This window comes from Mauremys reevesii, linkage group 2 (assembly GCF_016161935.1).
Source record: "Mauremys reevesii isolate NIE-2019 linkage group 2, ASM1616193v1, whole genome shotgun sequence".
Classification (NCBI taxonomy): Eukaryota; Metazoa; Chordata; order Testudines; family Geoemydidae; genus Mauremys; species Mauremys reevesii.
In genome coordinates, this window is record NC_052624.1 from 103,927,979 (window position 1) to 103,948,732 (window position 20,754).

Here is a 20,754-nt window from a genome sequence, read left to right on the forward strand (position 1 = left end):
TCTCACATCCACCAGGTAATTTAACCATTACATAAATACTAAAATAATAATCCTGAACACTAGCATTACAGCAGGGTTTTCAGCCACTGCTATAGTGTTTTTAAGAGAGCTGTCCTTTGGATGACTATCACCAAACACTTTTGAATGACTGATGCCATACTGTATCAAACGAAAGGTCCATTGAAATCCAGTGCCCTGGCTCAAACAGTGACCAATACCAGATGCCTCAGAGCAAGGTGCAAGAAATTCCATAGAGGACGATTTGGAATCACCTGCCGAGAAAGTTGCTTCTGTACCCCTGGACCATTAGTTGTTAGTTATGACCTAAAACATGAAGGTTTATATCCCTTATAAGTTTGTTATCCCATCCACTGTAACTAGGGATGTTCTTATTATTCATGTCTTACTGCTTTTTGGAATCCTGCTAAATGCTTGGCCTCAATAATATATTGGAGCAGTGAATTCCACAGCTTAGATATAGGTTATTGTTATGGGCTTGTCATTTACTGAGCTCATGGGCAGAGATACTTCTGCAGAACCCTCCCTTTGCTCCCCCTCTTCAGGGCCCCTTAGGAACTCCCCATAGCATTTCTCAAGATCACCACAAACCATTGCCTGGGGCTGGGTTAGCAGCTGAAAGCAGTGCAGAATAGTCCTCTGTGTCACAAACATAAAAACCCATCATAGCTACACAATAGTTCATACTCATCTGCCACTCTTCTACCACACACAGAGCTCTCATTCTGCCCCAGACTCTGCTTCTCAAAGCCACCAGTTCTGTCCTTCCCAGCAGAAGCTCAGCACTCTGGCTTCCTTCTCCCTGTCAACAAGCTCCCTGTTCTGAGGGTGAAGGCAGCATCTATACTCCCCTCCTTGAGGAGAGCTCCCCACCTCAATTGGTTCCCCCCAATCCCTGCCCCATCCTACCCTACAGGGCTCCTGGTCCCAGGCCTTCAAAGAGACAGTATCCTGGTTGTCATAGCCAACTACTAACTCCCCAGGACTGCTTCCTCTCTTCCTCCACGGCCATTTCTGTGGCCTTTCTTTATTCCAACTTCCCTGGAACAAGGTCTTCTGTCCCCCTTTGGTCTTAAAGAGCCAGTATACCCCATTACAGTTATTTGTAAAGTATTTCCTTTGATTAGTTTTATGTATTTTGTCTTTTTAATTTAATTGGGTGTCTCCTTGTTCTTATATTATGAAAAAGCCCCAAACTACCTCCTCTAAACTCATTATTTTCTCTCTCTTTCTCTATCATGTCACCACTTATTTTTTTCCTCTCTGAAGAATGCCTTATATTTCTCACTCTCTCGTGTATATACATACATACACACACACACACACGTATTCTCATTTGAACATTAGTACCAGAGGTATTTTATTCATTAGCTTTTGTCTGTCATTTGTTAATGATGACATCTATGTTATGAAAATGCCTCATCCAAGCAAGGAAAATCATTAGGGTGAATGCATGGTTTTGATAAACAACAACAAAAGATCCCCAGTTAGGAAGAGAATATATATGCAGCCAGCTCATGGCTATCTGCTCCAGCATTGTCTGCCAGAGCTGTCATGATGGGAAAATATATTGTTCCACCATGGATTATCCCTGACAGTACTTAACAAAAATAGTATTTGTCTTCAGATTCCTCTCCGTCCCACACGCTCTAGCAGGAGCTCAGTTTCCATCCCAGCTGCTGCTCCCTCCTTTTCTACTTCTCCTAGCCCCACTCAGCCACAGAACGCCTCCTCCCCACCCTCAAGACCTGACTGCAGTGATGCCTAATGCCCAAGATGACTGGACACAAGCTGCCTCCTTCCACCCCACTCTCCTACCCTCCTCTTCAGGTTGATCAGATTTTCAAATTGGAAAAATGAGAACACTCTCAGGGTATGGGTGTCACTGACAGGGAATTGTTTGGGTGGGTCATAGATGGTAAACTTGTGGGGTCAGAAGAAGAAAGCGGCATCCTCTTCCCCTTCCAGAAGGGAATATGGGAACATTTTGCAGTGAAGGGCAGGGGGAAGAAGAGGGTATTTATCCCAGTGACCCCTTTACTGTCCTCCGCTAGGTCCAAGCTCTCCCCCTCCAGTCTAGCTCTTCTTATCCTCTCATAGTCCTCTAGGGACTCTTCCCTCTCCCTCCCCCTCCCCCAACCACTCTCTTCCATCCTCAAGCCCAGCTGACTCCATTCCCCCCGGCCCTCAACTCTGCCAATCCAAACCATCCTCTCCAATTTCAGAACTTCACCAAGCCTTCTCAGCTCTTCCCATACTAACACCCATGTGCACAGAAATCCCTGCCCCACACACCTATCCCCTAAGCTTTTCCTACTTGATGTATGTAGAACTCAGAACCACTCCTCAGCTCTGACCCTTCTCCCACTGGACACCCCAAGCTCGCACCCTGCCCCTATACACACAACCCTCCAGCATCAGAAAACCCACCCTCAGCCTCAGTACTCTTCCCTTTCCTGGTTAACATCCACCATCACCAAGCTAAGCAGCTGCCCCACCTATGTCACATTACCCTTCCTGTGGCTGTGCTTGAAGAAGAAAGAGCAGAGAAGGACTATGGTTACAGAGAGTCCTGTATTGTGAATTACACCTGTACTCCCTGCTCTGTCTCTCTTTCCCTCTGCTGCTTGCAGTCTATATGCATCAGTTCCAGTCCACCAGGAGTACCAGAGTGGTAACTAGGTGTACTGCTGCGTCTCTGAATTCAGCAAGTCCAATCCAATCAATGAGTCCTCTACAATATATCAGCTATGCTTAATATTACGGTACAGCAATCATTCTTTAGCACTATAAAGCTGCAACTGTTCAGGCACTTGCTACTAAATGGGCCAAATTTTGTCCTGATTTGTCCACAACCTGTGCAGTGCCATTAAGGTCAAGGGGAGTCAGTGTTGGCAGGTTGATAGCACCACTGGAAAAAAAAAATCACACCACTTTTTGATAGGTGTGGATCTAGGGGCCTCACCTTAGGCACTCAGGTTTGAAAAAGCTTGGCGCAAAGGGACTTGCCTGAAGTCAGAGTCATGTCAATGGAACAGGAGTTCCTGGCTCCCAGTTCTGTGATCATACCACCTCTTCATTGGAAACTATGGATATTACAGACAGAGTGGAATGGGTGAAAACATCCCCATCCTTCATTATTCCTGACTGCATTTGAGTACTATTAGATTTGCACTTTCAGAAGCACTATGATTCACTGAATAATTTAAAAACCTCTGTATTTGTTGATGTGGGTATGCAGCCACTTGAACATAAAACACTATACTCCCTTGGTAACAGAAAACACCCAGGGATTCTGGCTTAAAGATGTGTCTGGGATACTAAGTAGTCTGAGGTGATTGTTGTCTCATGATGCTATTCTAAGTCTCAATATTTGGTGTCTCTCTTAAAGATCCAGCTCCTGGAGTCAAGTGATGATGTTTGAATCTCAGTTTTCATTTCAGGAAAAGTAAATTTCTATCCCTCATGGCGATAGAGAAAAATCTGAAAATGTGAACTGAGTGCACCTTAACGACTTAAGCTAGAAGGCAAAAAAACAACAAAACATGTTTTTAAAACTGTCATTTTTAAGCCAAACTCAATTTTTAAATACCTTGGTCGGGCAACGTTGGATATACCTTGACCTCTCACTTAGGGTATGTCTACATTGGATTAAAACAGCCATGGCTGGCTCAGGTCAGCTGACTCTAGCTCATGGGGCTTGGGTGCAGGGCTATAGAACTGCAATGTAGACATTCAGGCCCAGACTAGAGACTGGGCTTTGAGACACTCCAAAGGGGGAGAGTCCCAGAATCCAGATGAAGCCTGAACATCTACACCTCAATCTGATAGCCCTGGAACCTAGGCCCAAGTCAGCTGACATTGGCCAGCCACAGGTGTTTCATTGCAGTGTAAATATAGCCTGTGGGTACATGTACACTGTGAATTAAAGTGTGATTGTAGTGCAGGTTGGCATACCAGGTCTAGCTTTATTCTAGCTAGCACAGGTAACAATAGCAGTGAGGACATGATGGCATAGGCCTTTGTGCAGGCTAGCCACTTGAGTACATACCCTCCGTCCCTGACACACTGGAACTGGGGAACGAGCTCATGCAGAAGCCCGTGCCTCCACCTCTGCATTGCTATTTTTACCCACGCTAGCTAGAGGTCTACCACTGCTAAAAATCACATCTTAATTTGCAGTGTCTCAAAACACTCCCCTGACCTACCTGAACCAAGCAAGGGAAAAAAAATAATGTGGAGTTTGAGCTTCTCCTAGCAAACTTGAATGAATATTGGAGACCTGTTCTGGAGAGGACATTGTGGTAACGGGTACTTTTTTTTTTTTTTTTTTTTTTTAAAGAAAGCAGCAAACCAGGGAGGAGGGGAGTTGGGAAAGTTCTAGGCAGAAGCTTTAAAATAAAGAAGAAAGATGGAACAGCTTTGGCCATAATACTGTATGCCTTAGTCTCATAAAGTTTCTTGTTCAGTGTTAGAAGATAGTGGCTGTCTTTGTGATTGTCACATGAGACTCTGGGTAAATTAAGCCTTTCTGAGCAATGTCAAATTCATCATGACAAGTAGTACAGGAAGGGGTTCAGGCCTGTAGTGTGGTCAGGCCAGGCTCAGGGAGGCTCTGTGTGGTGACAGAGGCCGTGTTTATTCTGGAAGCTAGAGAGGAAGAACTATAGGGTCTGTCTTAGCTGAAGTCTCTAGAAACACATGACAGATGTTAGTCATGATGATTAGTGCACTACAGGAAGGAGTTCAGATAATACCATGATGAGCATGGTATAAGAATTGATATTAGGTACTATAAGGGTTACTGGAGGCCCATCTCTAGTTCTGAGACTATCCAGACAGCCAAAAGAGATGTTCTATAATGAGTGTAAGATCAGTCTTTTTCTAGGTAGTAGAAACAAGTTAACAACAGCAAGAAAAGGAAAGGCACCATGTCTGTGAAGCAAAGAAGTTCCTCAAAAACTAAGGCATTTAGTGTCTTAATATCCCCACCCAACCTTCATATCACTTGGAACAATGTGGGTGTGTGTGTGTGTGAGAGAGAGACTTATTTAATTCCCCTGAGGAGGTCACAGAGTTTATCATGGCCAAAGGCTTACAGCCTGGTACTCATTCTACAGAAAATAGCAGGGACTGTTTTAGAAAATGATGTATCCTTTCTCCTTCTCTCAGGACTTTGCTTCTGCCTAATCAGATAAGAATGCTATCTAAATCAGTATATTTAAAGGTGACCTACAAAGGAAAAAAATAGATTAGTGCCCAGTTTTGCTTCTTTAAGGTCTATAAATAAAGCGTGAAAGAAGGTCACTACCTCCTCCCTGAACCTCTACCCCCTTGTACTTGTTTTATCTTAGAACTTCAAGTCTTCTCTATTTTGTTTTTTGTTGAATGACTCTGACTTAGATTTTCAAGAGTGCTCAGTGCTGGCCTAATTCTGCTCCCACTGGGGAACCAGGACACTTAATATCACAGAAACCATCAGGCAAGTGAAACCTGATTAAACAGGGAGAGAAACAGTTTCTTATTCACACTTGTTTTGTTTATACTTATTTGACTCAAATAGTTGGGAAAATAGCTTCTTAAGTCATCACCCTGCTCCTTTGATAAAGGATTGAGAAAACTCCCACTCCACGTCTCTGAATTATCCCAGAAATCCTCCACTAAAAGCAGCGATAAAACATTCCCAATATTCCTAAACAAAAAACAAACTCACACCAGTAGACAGCAACTCCTCCTCATCACAGTTTTTTTAAAAAAAAGAATAAAACCATCTGTCAAGCCTTTTTCAAACATTTAAAAACCAACCAAAAAGGGCACAAAGCTTTTTTTTTTTTTTTTTTAAATTTCAGCTTCAACTCTTGGCTGCAGACATCACAGCTTCTGAGATTGGACTAAATGTAATGCTTTTTTTTTTTTTTTAAATCAGATCCAGAAGGCCACCTAGAAACCACTGCTTATTTGGCATGGAACTGCTCACCAGCAGGATAGGGCAAATCAACAAGAGTATTTCACACCCATGCTCCACAATGGCTTCCTAGCCAGTTTCAGGCCCATTTCAGAATCCTGGCACTTGGCTTCATAGTTGAAAAGGGGCTAAGGCAGTGCTACTCAGACCGTAGTGGTCCAGGAGCCAAATTAGTGATCATAATTACCCAAAAGCCACAGTCATGTGGATTCATTGTTTCATTTACTAATTATATATATATTTTACACACTCCCACCCAAAATGACTGACCAAGTATTTTGTCAACTACAATTGGATAACATCATAAAAGCATCCTGATTTGTTAATAATTTAGACTGGTTAATAATTAAATCACAGAGTATTTTAATACATGCTGTAAAGAGCCGCAGGAGACACATTCAAGAGCCATTTGTGGCTTGTGAGCCTCAGTCTGAGTATCAGTGGGCTAAGGCATAGGGGTCAGTGACGCCACCTCTTGTTCAACACCCCACTCCATCAGCTGGTTCTGATGGGGACACTGAGGCTAATGGTTCAAACTTTATGGGGACAGAGTGATCTTAGTGGCAGGTCCTCAGCTGTGGAATTCACTGCAGCTGAGGAGAAAGTTCAACCAGAGTCTTTCTACCTCTACAGCCTTATTGTTAATTCTCAGTAGCACCCACTATAGGTGAGGCTCTTCCCAAACGCTTACATAGGGAGGTCTCTGCTCTGAGGAGCTCACAGTCTGATGCAGGGCTGGATTAATCTTTTGTGGGACCTGGACCGTGGCCCCACCCTCATGCTGAGGCTCTGCACACTGCTCAGCCCAGGAGAGCAAGTGGAGAGGAGCAAATAGCGGGGAGGTGGTGGGGAGTGAGTGAGGGAGGGAGGGACACGACCTCCGGGGGAAAAGGCTGAGCAGGGGTGGGGCCTCGGGGCAGAGTGCAGGCAGCTTGGGGCCACAACCTGGGCACTGACAGTAGGCCTGGTGCCCTAGCGCCATTGTAAACCCAGTACTGGTCTAATGCAAACAGGTAGACTGTGATCAGGGGACAGGGAAATTTATGTCGCGTTTATTTACAGATAAAGCACAATGCAAGGTGCTTTTTTGACAAGCCTTCTTCTAAGATCAGTGAGACAAATTGTGGATCCCAGTACAACTGCTCTGCTGTCCAAAGTAACTATACTGGGTGTTTGGTCAGCCAGGAGAAAGCGGGGGGATCCACCAGCGCAGGGGGAATCCCTGAGTTGATTAGTGCTCCCATGCTAATCCTGGGGCTGTGTCCAGATGAAAGGAAACGTGACCTGAACATCGCTATTCCCCATTGGTTGTCAGATGCTAAAGTTACCTCATATGGCCATATGCAGTAGGGAGTAATTACTCTAAAGAGTAGCCCAGTTCCTAGCTGGCCACAGGATTGTGAATGTGAATATGGCTTAAAGCCACCACTGATCAACCCTCTTTCTGAGCTGTGCCAAAAGCAGCTCCTTTTGAAGCCCAAGATTGGAGCCTGAGTTACCAAACAGGCCCCAGACATGTGCACTAGGGAATATATTACATGGGTCTGATTTCTCTGAACGGAGAAACCCCACTTGGATGGTTTTAATTCGAGAGTCATCTTGGCTTATATCAAAACCAGTGATGGGGGGGTGGACTTTTCCAGAAAGGTAAAATTTGGTTGTTGCTTGGAGAGGCTGCCATTAGCTGTGACAGGGGAAAATAAACCCACTCCTGAGTGTGTCAGATCCTGCCCATACCCCAAGCAAGCCAACCCCATCCTCCCAGTATGAAATATTATGTTGGCTTCTTCCTCCAGGATTCACTCAAGCATCAGGAAACATCTCCAGAAAGCCTGGGCCACACAGGCAGCTGGCAAACCCGGCCACCCTTAGGAGGAAGAAAGCCAGGACCAGTCATTTTGCAGGAGGGGCTGGGGAGCCAGTGCTGCCCTGGCAACTGACCTGATTGCTTGCCAAGAACAGCAGGGGAAAGTGGGAAGGAAGCTCCCAAGGAAAACCTAGCTTCTTAGCAGATTGTTGGCTCAAGAAGGGAGGGGCTAGGCAACGGTGCTGGAAAGCGGGGATGAGGTCAGGCTGGGAGGGTAATTGAGATTCAAGATCTGGCTGACAGGGAGATATTTACCGATGCTTGAGTGACATTTGCAGGCAAGAGGGGGAGCTGTGGAATGTTATATGCTGGGAAGGGAAGCATGTGAGAGTGGACGCAGTTGCCAGCATTTTTTAAATGTTTCTAGTGACAGCTCTCCATTAGCCTGGGTTCTGGGGACAGCAGGCTCCCAACCAACAAGGGGCTACATCTGCATTCTGGAGAATGACAGGTTATCTTTGGCTATGACTCTTAATTACGCAGGCCTCTAAAGGTTGGGGGTTCAGGTAAGCATCCCAAAGTTAGAGCCCATACAGCCCTTATGTGAACCTGTGGAGGTCTCTTATTCTTCAGCCCCTAAACAACCCCTTCTTCCTCAACTGACTCCCATTACCTGCAGCTGTATTTGTCTGGGAGGAGGCCTGGTGAGCTGCAGCTCACCACATCTTCAAAACAGGACATAAGGCATGTCCCTCTCATCCGGCATGTTCAGGGCAGGATAACAAGTCTTCCCCACCCACACAGGCATCACAACAGGTCTCTTCTCCCTTTTCACGTCTTCAGGCGGCATATCCCTTGCTTCCTCATATCCATGGGAGGGATGTGTGTGTGAGAGAGAACTTTCATGGTCTCTTCACTGTGGTTAATTTAGATACCAGACACAAAGTTTAATTTATTTAAGTTTTTAGAATAAAACTGTGTGTGTCTATTCCATAAATTAATCACCACATAAACAAAGACCTGCCCATAAATTGAGGAAAAACAATGGGAACATGAAGAGAGAATGCAATATCTTGGATCAATAGAGCTCTGTGCTTAACTTCTCCCTCTATGGAAATCTTTTTTGTTAGCCCGTGTGTTAACTTTATTCAAGCCCATGGACTCCAAGCTTGTGTTATTAAAGATTGCATTGGTTCTTTGTTACTTGCAGCAGTAACAATATATTTCAGGCGAGGGGGAGGAAGGGAAACCCTATTTCCATCATGAATTATCTTCTGGAGTAGTCTCCGTGGCCCTGAGGATTGCTATGGTCCAGCTACTGCTTGTGGTCTTAGAGGAGAAATCAAAATCTGAAAGGCCCCCAGATCGCCTCCAAGCAGTGGCTCTATGGCTGCTTCACAATCACTGGGCCCCACTCTTCAACTTACTACCACATGTGGTATTGGCACTGATAGAGTGATGCTGGGGATGAGGTGCATTGTGGGGAGGGGGCCCTTCAGCTGAATGACAGGAGGGGAAATGGTGAAGGGGTAGAGTGACCTGCAGAGACACTGGAGCCAGAGGATAGTTCCAAACTAAGCTGTTCTTGAGGGACAATGAGCCTAGCGGAGGTAGAGACATCTTCCCAGGGCAATTGGCAGGCAAAGGGCGGGGAGGGGAGGCACAGCCTACTGAGCTTCTCCCAAAGTGCCTCTGCACTCACAGAGGATGCTTTTGTCCTCATCCCTTCCCCATCTCCAGTCTCTTCTTAGTCTCATAGAAGCTCAGTGTAGCTGTCGTAGCCCTGATCTCCACAGAGGAGCAGGACAGAATCTAATGTTGGCAAATCTGGGAGATATGGAGCCAGTAGGTTAATTTCTGTGAGCCCTCTGCTAACTTCAGCAATTCTGCAGGTTCTGACCATGCAGCTCTGCATACTCTGTGCCCATGTTGGCAGCAGACTAACCATTCTCAGAACTGGTGAGGCCATTGCAGCAGCACTATGGAGTAAGGCAGAAATACATCCATTAATCCTGTTTAAGAGAGATACAGGATTTGGCCTGGTGTGCTGGTACATTTTTTTCTAGCACCGTCTTATGCCTGAATCATGTAGGCTTATTTGTGGATTTATAGGCAAACTTGTCTTTTGGCCAAAATGATAATACCAAGATGACACTAGTGTGTATTGCATTTTGACTGCCAAATTTGTGAACATCCCTTTCAGAAACCACTCCCTGGTTAAGGGGCTCATCCTGCTCCAGCGAAAGTCAGAGTCTATCATTGAACTAGACAAGGGAAGCATCGGGTCCAAACATGTATACCTAAGGTAATGGTTTCCAAGATTTTCATGCAATAATACTTAGCACTTTTCAAACATTACTAATTAACCTCACAACCTCTTGATGATTAAGTAACTATTATTATCTAAGGCAGCACGGTTCAGTGAGTTGCCCAAATGTTTTTTTGTGTGTATTACGGTAGCATCTATAAGCCTCAAAGCAGCATTAGGGCATTGTTGTGCGAAGTGCTGTCCAAAATTCAGTAGTATAGACGCACTCTCTGCCTCAAACAGTTTACATTCCAAATATGTGGAAGGTGAAAGGTAAGAGAAAGGGGTACAATGTATAAGCAGAAGATCGGGAACTGAGGCACATAAAGTAACTTGCCTCACATCACACATTAAGTTTGTGGCAGTGCCAAAATTTTAACCCAGAACTCCGGAGTCCCAGGACAGCTTCTTAACCACAAGCTCAGAGGGAATCCATGTCAGGAATTGCTTTGGGACTTTTTAGGTCCCAATCCCAAGCTCAGATCACATTCCCATTTACCAGCCATTACCCTAACTCATGCTGGAAATTGGGGTGCTCCTCTTGAGTGAAGGGAGAAACTCCATTGTGTATTGCAATACAAAACAAACAGCAGACAGTAACTGTGCACTGGGGCTCAGCACACCAGTGCATCTTCTATTAGTCTTACTGTAGCCCTCTCGGAGACCAGTTATGCACCAGGATCTCCTTCTGTGAGGCACTGTACAAACAGAACAAAAAGACAGTCCCTGGCCCAAGAAGCTTACAATTTAAGTATAAGATAAGAGACAACACCTACAGACAGACTGACGGGAGTACAAGGAAATAATGGGATAATATTGGTCAGTGTGACATGGGGTCCACTCACCACAAGTGGAACCTCCTTCTGGTCAGTCTGGGGGAATCAGCTTTCACCAGGTAAAAGGCCTCCTTCTGCTTCTCACTGCAGGTGCCATTGTCACTCTCTCTCTGCAACTCCATTTTTGTGACTTGGCCCTCTGGCCAGGCCAGGGCATGGGTTTGCCCCTTTGGGAGTATCAAAGTATCAAAGTTTGCCCTAATGCTGCTCTCTGTGTCTCAAGCAGTCTTCCCATTCGCTGCCCCATAGTGCCACTCCCTCAGTAGTTGTCTGGGAAAGCCAGGACTCCAGGGTTAAGAACCCTCTAGTCAGCAGCCAACATCTGTTCCCCCCTGGACCTTACAGTCTGTCCCTGAGCCCTTTCCTTACCATCTGGCTTTCCTCAGCTCCCTGGGTTTGGTAGCTTCACAACACCCTCCTCCCAGGGAGTAACTATAGGCTACTTGCCTCTGTAGCCTCAAACACACCTCCCAGGGAATAACTACAGACTACCTCAGCTACTGGGGCTTTACACAGCTCCCTTGTGTTCTGTCCAGCTGAGGCTCATTTAATCGGTCCCTGCTCCTTGGTTCCTCCTCCAGGTGTAGTCTGGGGAGTTAATTGGCACAGTTAGCCACCTTAACCCTTCCAGGGTTTGTCTGAGGTGGACACGCCATCACACAGCATGACAGGCAGTATTCTCTGCACACTAGCAGCCTCACCATTGCCAAATTGAACATAGATAGGTGAGCCTAGAGTGCCAGTCACATACAGGGAAGTAGCAGCATAGGCAAACATCCCTGTGGTTTGGAACTACTGCTTTAGCAGATCCCTGAAAAACCTTGGGGAAGTCTGTAGTCCCTGTGACTGACCTGTCTCCCCTTTGACATGAATCGGTTACATTTGTTCAGCTGATATGAACCTCTTAAATGCTTTTTTCCCTTGCCACATTGCCCACCCATTACCTTATAAAAATGAAATGAAATACCATGCTGGAACATAATGATTAAAATATGAGACTGCACTTTTTATCTTGAAATGAAATATGGAGGCAAAGCAGACAGAAGCACAGCCTTTTGTGTTTGGTTGGGTGCATGTATTATTTATGATGTGGAATGAGTGAATGATTGCCTTGAATTTTGATATGTGAGAGAAATGAAATGTTATTAGTACTTTTAATGCACTGCTACAGGAAAAAGGTTTCCTTTAAGCCTCTGATCTGAGAAGAGCAGGATTATGGCACATTTCACATATATAAATTATAACTGAATATGCAGAGCTTATTTAGCAACACTGAGCTATCTTCACCTATGTGTAAACTCCATTACATTTAGTAGGTTACATCAGGGATTAATCTGCCCTGTATTTGTCAATTAAAACTGCAAACAATGGCAACCTGGTTCTTGGCAGAGTGGTGACCTTCACCCCAGTAACTTAGTTTCAAGGGCCACAGAGCTTTGCGGCTGAATAATAGACTCATGTCTGTAGAAGACTTGAGTCATAAAAATCAGGCTTCTGTTCTGACATTGTGATTTCCCCACAATAGCCATCAGGAGAGGAGATGAATTAATCCCTCTTCTGAGTGCCAAAATGACCTTTGAATTATTAAAGTTAAAGAGACAAAGCTATACATTCTTATACAACTGGAAGAGACTGGGTCAGGAGTCTGGATGCTGTTATCAATAACGCTATATTCTTCAGGAGATGATTCATCATCAAAGAATAGCAAAAGATGATCGTGTCGGGGCACGTGTTTAAAAGCCATTTGGACCCTATTTCCAAAGCTTGTTACCCCTTTTAACTCGAAAACCAAGAGCCTGATTCCATTTTCAGTGTAACTAAAGGTCACCAGACAATATCCTTCCTTTTCTTACCACATATGAGTCCTAACAGCAGTTGTGTGACTATTTTCCAACCACTGCTATGCACAAGACTCCCATTTTCCTGCTGCATCTATCCATTTTGTGAATTCTGTCTATTCTCCTCATTAACTTTATATACAGTACATATAAAAAGAGACCGAACACCCATAAAGATACTCTCACACACATACATGCTATAGTGGCATCAATTTAAATCTAATTAATGTTTGGAAAGCATTTTAAGATGAAAAGCTTTGTATACATACTGATTATCATGATTATTCAAATTCTGTTTTTCCTTATCCTATCATAAATGTAAGAGAGAATGTCAACAGACCAGAATGTTCTCACAAGGTAATGGCCCCCTGCTGCTACAGAAGTGCTAAGGCAAACTGGAGGCATTTATGGAAAAACACTGTTGAGGCAAAGGAAAGATGCTCATTTTCAAAGCAGAAGACATTGATTCAGTGACAATGTTATCATCACAGTAGCTTTATTCTTATTGTAAAAAATAAACGGATGTAGATTTAGTCATTTTATATCTCATAGCTGTAGATGTATGAAGGGTGGCACTTGCTCACTATAATATATTAGAGAATCTATTCCAATCTACCTAGTCTCTCTGTTGTATCTAGGTACTCATAAAACCTTTAGCCAGAGATCAATTTATATGTAACCCTTCTGCCAGGTGAAGCCAGCAGCAACCAGGGCCGGGTTCAGTATCTACGGGTTCCTTTTCAACAATACAACACAGAACCAGCTCGAGCCTCTATCCAGTAATCAGGGAAAATGACACCACCTCTGTGTGCCTCTGAGAGGCAATATTTCTCCAATTGCAAGCATGGAGTCTTTTAATAAAAGGAGGGAAGTCACCCAACAATTAGGAAAAATGTCACAAGCAGAATTCATAATCATAAAACTCTGAGCAGGACACCCGCCCTAGAGTGAGTGGGGAAGTGCCTTCTGCCTCATGTTCTTGAGTTCTACAACCAACAATTCCTTTTCTGTGCCCCCACCGCACTCACAGTGGTTGTCCTTGGTCAGTGAGGACCTAGGGTTCAGAGGTGCATCTGTATGAGTTCACCTCCCACCTGGGGAAAAAGGCACCTTGCTTGCTCTGCCATCTGCACACTTGCTCTGGCTGGCCACCCTGCCAGCCATGGTTCCTCGTTGCTGGCTGCCTGGCCAGCCACAGTTCCTCTTTGCTTGCCACCTAGCCAGCCACTCATTCGTGGTTGACTGTCAGTCACCTTTTACTGCTACCTGTATCTCTGCTGTGACCTCTGCACATCAGTCTCTTAGTAATTTTCAACTCTTTGCAGGCTGGGCAGAAACACTTCCCCACCACCACTGATTTCAGCACTCATTTGAGCACTTTAACAAAAAGCTCCGAATGAAGCCTATTTAACTCTATCTTTGAACAGTGGGGAGGAACAGGTTAAACCCTTGGGGAAAGTCCACAACTCCCGGCTAAAACACCTATCCCCACCCCTCTTACTTTCACAGGGCTCTGGCATTCGAGCCCCTGGCTTTGTGAGGGCCTTTCAGCTGAGAGTGACCCCTTAATCGGGACAAGCTCAGCACAGTTTTGCTCTGCTTTAGTCATACAATGAAGATAACAACATTTCATAACCCCTGCATTCAATATTTAAAATTTCATTGAAGTTAATGTTAAAATTATATAATACACAGCTTGAGACAAGAGTGTCTGTACATCTGGGTATAAGTGCTTAGATTATCCACAAATACAAAGTTTGATTTTAAAAGTCATATGATACATTTAGCACATAATCAGCAATAACCCAAATTTAGGTGAATAAATTTAACAATACAGTTTAGATATTAGCATCCAAGAATTTGGGTACATCACTCATAAAAAGGTATAAAGATATTTGGCTGTGGAAACCAAAATATATCAATGAGTAAAGATTGTCCCTCAGTAATGGAGAATTTAGGGTAGGTTGTCCATTTAGAAAATCATAGAATCATAGAATCATAGAATTCAAGATCAGAAGGGACCATTATGATCATCTAGTCTGACCTCCTGCTAGATGCAGGCCACATAAGCCGATCCACCCACTCCTTTAGCAAGCGACCCCTGCCCCATGCTTCGGAGGAAGGTGAAAAACCTCCAGGGCCACTGCCAATCTTCCCTGGAGGAAAATTCCTTCCCGACCCCAAATATGGCGGTCAGCTGAACCCCGAGCATGCGGGCAAGACTCTCCAGCCATACCCTCTGGAAAAAGGTTATATCATATCATTGACTCACTGTACTATTTACCAGTGTGGCACTTAATTGACCTATTGACTAAGCCCGTTATCCTATCATACCATCTCCTCCATAAACTTATCTAGCTTAATCTTAAAGTCATGGAGGTCCTTCGCCCCCACTGTTTCCCTCGGTAGGCTGTTCCAGTATTGCACTCCCCTGATGGTTAGAAACCTTCATCTAATTTCAAGCCTGAATTTCCTGACTGACAATTTATATCCGTTTGTCCTCGTGTCCACATTAGCACTGAGCTGAAATAATTCCTCTCCTTCCCTGGTATTAATCCCTCTGATATATTTAAAGAGTGCAATCATATTTCCTCTTATCCTTCTTTTGGTTAAGGAAAACAAACCGAGCTCCTCAAGTCTCCTTTCATACGACAGGCCTTCCATTCCTCGGATCATTCTAGTGGCCCTTCTTTGTACCCGTTCCAGTTTGAATTCATCCTTCTTAAACATGGGAGACCAAAACTGCACACAATACTCCAAATGAGGTCTCACCAACGCCTTATATAACGGGACTAGCACCTCCTTATCCCTACTAGAAATACCTCGCCTAATGCATCCCAAGACCGCATTAGCTTTTTTAACGGCCACATCACATTGCCTACTCATAGTCATCCTACGATCAACCAGGACTCCTAGGTCCTTCTCCTCCTCCGTTACTTCCAACTGGTGCGTCCCCAGCTTATAACTAAAGTTCTTGTATAATCCATCACGGAAGTATTTCAGTTACTTTCCTTACTGCACTTCTCATCAGCACTCCAGCTCATCACTCCTGGTATTGCTGATGTCTGGTGATGTGTTCTAGATAGATGTCCCTCAACTACCTGATGGTGTCCAACACCATAAGTTGCTGCATCAGCCAAGCGTAGCATTGACGGATTCCAGATTGTCTCAATGCTCACTTGTTACTGGGGTCCCCTGCGTCCAGAGCTCGACAATCAGCGCATGTGTCTGAACCTGGTAGCCCTTAGCTCTCAAAGTGTTGGCCAGAGGGGCATATTTCTCCACTTTTCGAGCTTGGGCATCGCGGAAAACCAGGGTCCTATTCTCGAAGGGCACTGTAACATCCACCATCAAGATCTTCTTCCAGTCCTCGTTGGTGATGATAATATCTGGTCGTAGTTCACTGTCAGTTCCAGGGATGGCAGAGTTCACAGCCTCCTTCCCTACGGGTGGTGGGGTGGCTCTGACTAGGCGATCTTGGGTGGCTTTGTGTTGCTGCTGCCAGGTTCTGAAATGGGGCTTGCAGCTACACAGGATGTGGGGTAGTGTCTTGTTGGAATAGCCGCATTTCCTACATCACTTGTCCCATGGCAGATGATTCTGCTCAGTGAACCTCCAGTCTGCAAATCGGGTGAAGCTGCCCCTGGGAGGAAGTGGTTGCTGGTGTCTCACTTGCATATCACCTCAAATGCCTTGCCCTGGTCTGGCTTCTGCTTCAGGTTTTCCACATACTGGCAGTGGATAGCATCCTTCAGGGTCCTCTCCAGCATGGTTCTAGCTTTCGGAATGAGGATTGTGTGGTCCGTGTACTTCACCTGTGGCACCAGGACTCCCACCACATCCAGTAGCAGCCAAAACACTTCTTCAGTCATCACGTAGCATTGCGAGCACGAGTTCAGAGTGAAGCAAAGTCTCCCCCCTCTTTCAAATTTGCCTTCCATCCAGCTACTCAGGTACGTGGTGACATCTTGGTTGGATGGGGTCCTGGTGATTCGCTTCTTGATGGCATCCTGCAGAGCACTCTCTGTGATGTTTCTCACCATGGCATCCAGGCATGTCAGAGGACATAAGGCGTGAATAATCACAGCAACGTCGCACAGATCACCCATTCGAGGGACGTTGGTGCCGCCCTGCCTGTGTGAGATGTACACAGGTTCATTGCTGGCTCTCTGTGGAAGGAACATGCACTTCTTCACCAGCTGCCTGATGGTGTTCTCTGCCTTGTTCAGAGGTACCTTTGCCACAGCCAGTCCCCTCAGGATGAATGAGATATGGGGGATCAGGAAGGTGTTCAAGGTGTTGATTTTCTGTCATGGTGCCAGTAGGGAGGAGTCTATCCTGGCCCCATCTCGTGATGTCCGTGATGGTATCCTTAGGTGTCACCTGGTTGTGGAAACCCTTGGGCCTACTGAGATGTTGGTATGCTTGCCCGTCCTCGAGGAAGATCATGGGCAACATAGACTAGTAGAGTTGAACTCTTCCAGTTTGAGATGTTCTTTGCAGGTGATTCATTGAGACTTACATTTCTTCTGTGTCTCGAAAGGCAGGTCACAGAGGGCAAACTGGAAGGCGATCCACGATCCACTTGCTATGGATTCTCCTGAGGTGTCTGCTGAGACCGCCAATGTACTGGAATCCTCAGACCAGATAGCAAAAGTATGTCCGTAGGGAGGGAATACTGGAGATAGATGCATTCATTCTCCTTTTCTTCTCCCTCTGTTGGATGGGCTTCAGTTGTATCAGCTGATTTGCTAGATGCTTCTCGTTGATCTGGGAGAGTAGTATGGAGGTTCAGCTGTGCAGGCATCTAGTGAGGTGTTGAGGACCCCCTGGGTGGTTTCTGAGGAGAGGCTGGTGTTTCCGGTTGGAGTACCCTCCAGAACAGCAGGACAATGACCAGCTTCAGGATCCTGGGCAGTAGAGAAGATGGAAGAAGTTCTCCTTGTAACATCCTTATCCTCAAGAGTGGACGAGATGATGTTTCTCCTGGCAGTGATGTCCTGGAAGACCATCCTTGACGTGCAAGATCTCCCTGAAGCAGTGTCTCCAAGGGTTTTCTTCATGGAGGTGCTGCTTTTCCCATTGATATTGCTCATCTGTGATGTTCTGGAAGCATTAAGGGTCTTCTTAGAGGCTGTTCCCCCATAGGCATTCCATGGAGCAGCAGCAGTCCGAGCAGCAGTTGAAGGTTTCTGTGGAATCGGCAAGGGAGCGATCATCTTCTCGGTCTGTCCTGGAGTCTCCAAAGGAACATGAAAATTTTCTTTTGAAGCAGTAGCAGTAGAATCCATCTTCAAAACAGTAGTCTTCTTCAGGAAAGCAAGTTGAGTGTTCTAGAAGGTGTATTTTGTGCCTCAGTAATTAAACTGATAAGAACAGAGACTACACTTGATCTTAGCTGAGAAGCCTATATGGGACTATTTGAGAAGTAAAATACTATCCAACATGACTTAGACTAGCAGATTCTGGCTCAAAATGAAAAGTGTTGGTTGATTGGTTTGGTGTGTGTGTATATATATATATAAAAATAAAACAACCAGGCTCTGTATAGATATATATATCTAAAACAACCAGGGTCTGAATGAACTAGCCCCTGACAGCTAGTTCAGGATGGGGAGAGACTTCAGGAGCCAACTGTGTTTACATGAACATACCTACTCTCCGTAGAGTCTAGCAGACAGGAGTCGTGTAGCTCCAAGTGATCAGCTTTGGCTGGTGTTGGGTTACAAAGACAAATGAACCCTAAGATAAGTCTCTGAAGAAGGGACCTTCTGGGGTAAGAGACAATAGTCTGTAACTGCATAAAAAAAGAGGAGTGGGGACAAGCTTTTATCCTTCACCTAGGAGACAAGCTGACAGCATGCTTGTCTCATGAAAAAGGGATCTCAGCCTGCCTGTCTGGAAGGTGCTGGTGAGCAATACTTTAGACATGAGAGTATCTTGTTAATTAAGTCTAGGCTCTAGAATGTGTGTTATGATTTTAAGATATATGTAACCATTTGTTTCCAGTACTTTTACGGGCTATTAATCAAGTGTCCATATTTTGTTAAATAGACTTTTACTTGTTTAAACTATCAACCTATCTAAGTGCTGTGTGTTAAGTGCAGCAGTGATCTGAGGTGTAACTGGTAAACTATGGGTGCAGCGAATCTGTGAATACTGCAAGTGTCCAATGGACCAGAGACTGGGCACTCCAGGGCAACACTTGGAGCACTTGGGGGTTGGAACGTGCCTATTGCTATCCGGTAGAGAGAAAGCAGGGCCTGCATAGGCCTAGAAGGGAGTGCTTGTGTTGTTTGTGGCTGGTGGAGTTTGGGAGCTGGTCCCTGGCAGACACAGACAAGACTTCCTCAAACTAAGGGCAGGTGATAGTGAGATGTGTCAGAATCTGGGGTACTCCCAGGAAGCCTCCTCGTAGTTATACTGATGCTTATTTATAATGGTATAGTTATTCCTGCCCAAGAAATGCAATAAGCTATTTGAGTATCAGGCACCTTTATACCAGTATAACTGTGTTCCCACTAGGGGATGTACAGGTATAACTATTTTGGTTAAAAAGTCCCACCCTTCACTGAAGTAGTTATCATGGTATCTATGTGTAGAGACAGCCTGAGTATGGGTTGCAAATTCAGGCCCATTTTTCTGAAATACTGTTTTACAGTATTTTAATGAGAAAGCTGGTTTCTGACTGGCTGGAATTCTTTTCAACATGAATCAGTAAATAAGCATCAAACATCCAGTAATCAAATTGGCTGGCAGAGGCTCCATTTTATATAAGAGAAATATTCTGAAGAAAAAAAAAGCTAATGTCTTTTCCACCTACTTTAGTGGGGCATGTTATGTTTTCCTACACATAAAAAGTGATCAGATGCCTTCAGTCTGAATGATTGAGTGAGAGAAAGCAATTAAACAAAAAAAGAACAAATGTAAAGTCTCTATGATAGTGCACAGTTTGGGTACCTCCTTTGTAACACATGCTACATCAATGGTCTCAGAAAATGGCAGCGGCCTTTGGAGGCAGCAAAATCCCAAAAGTTTAGAAGTGCAGAATGCAGAAAACAAAATCATTACAGTTACTTAGCTACATACAACATGGGTTTTCCTGCTGGTACTCTTTTTTCTGTTGTTTTCTTCCCTCTTGAAATGATTAAAATGGTTAGAGAACAGTGAAACATGCTGATAGATAGTGAAACACGCAAAGCTTAGAAAGCAATTGTGGAGGTCACATGTGCTCAGATTGATTATGCAGTAACCTGATGGTATCAACCTTTTCATTTTCCAAAGCTAGGGGAAAAAAAACCAACTTTAATATAACTGCTGGCAGATTGTCCTTTTCCAGATACAGCCTTGTCTAAACAATAGAACAAATGCCACAAACTGGAGCACCATGTTTTTCCCCATTCCCTATACTGCACACACTGCTTCTTCTGTTAGCTAGCTGCATTAGCCATAATAACACTAATGTATTTTTGATCTTCATCCTAAAAAATTCCAATGTGTTGTGCAATTTTTGAGCCCCATGCTTCCCTCCATTCTGCACCACAAAGGGGAATGGGGGAGGTGGGAGGGATTCAAGAAAGAATAAGAAGGCCTCAGAACTCATAGAGGAGATCTATGGGAATACCCTATCCCTCTCCAGGGCCCAAAAACCTTCACTCTGCAGAGTTGGGACTCCATGGGGCTTGGAAGGGCCAGAGCTTTTGTTCTGTGCAACTCTGTCCCCTTCAGCCATCAGAGTAAATCCCAGGGAGAATGCACATAGTAGCAAACTCTGGTTAAAACAGCATTAATTCCTCTCCATGGCTTCTGAGGAACAAAGTGTAGGCACACCAGGAGCTAGCGTGGGAGCCACGGTGCCAGAAGAAGGCCAGGAAGCTTTGTGTGGAGGGGCTGACCCGCTAATCTAATCTCTCCCTTGGTTCTTATATGACCCCCCTCCCTCTGGTAGCTGAATGCAATCCAAGTATTTAAAAACAGAAACA

At 44.8% G+C, this 20,754-nt stretch overlaps 1 pseudogene; it reads right to left on the reverse strand.

The window, feature by feature from the left end:
* Positions 1-18,028: 18,028 nt before the first annotated feature.
* LOC120399692 lies at positions 18,029-18,190 on the reverse strand (annotated as a pseudogene).
* Between the last annotated feature and the right edge of the window lie 2,564 nt (positions 18,191-20,754).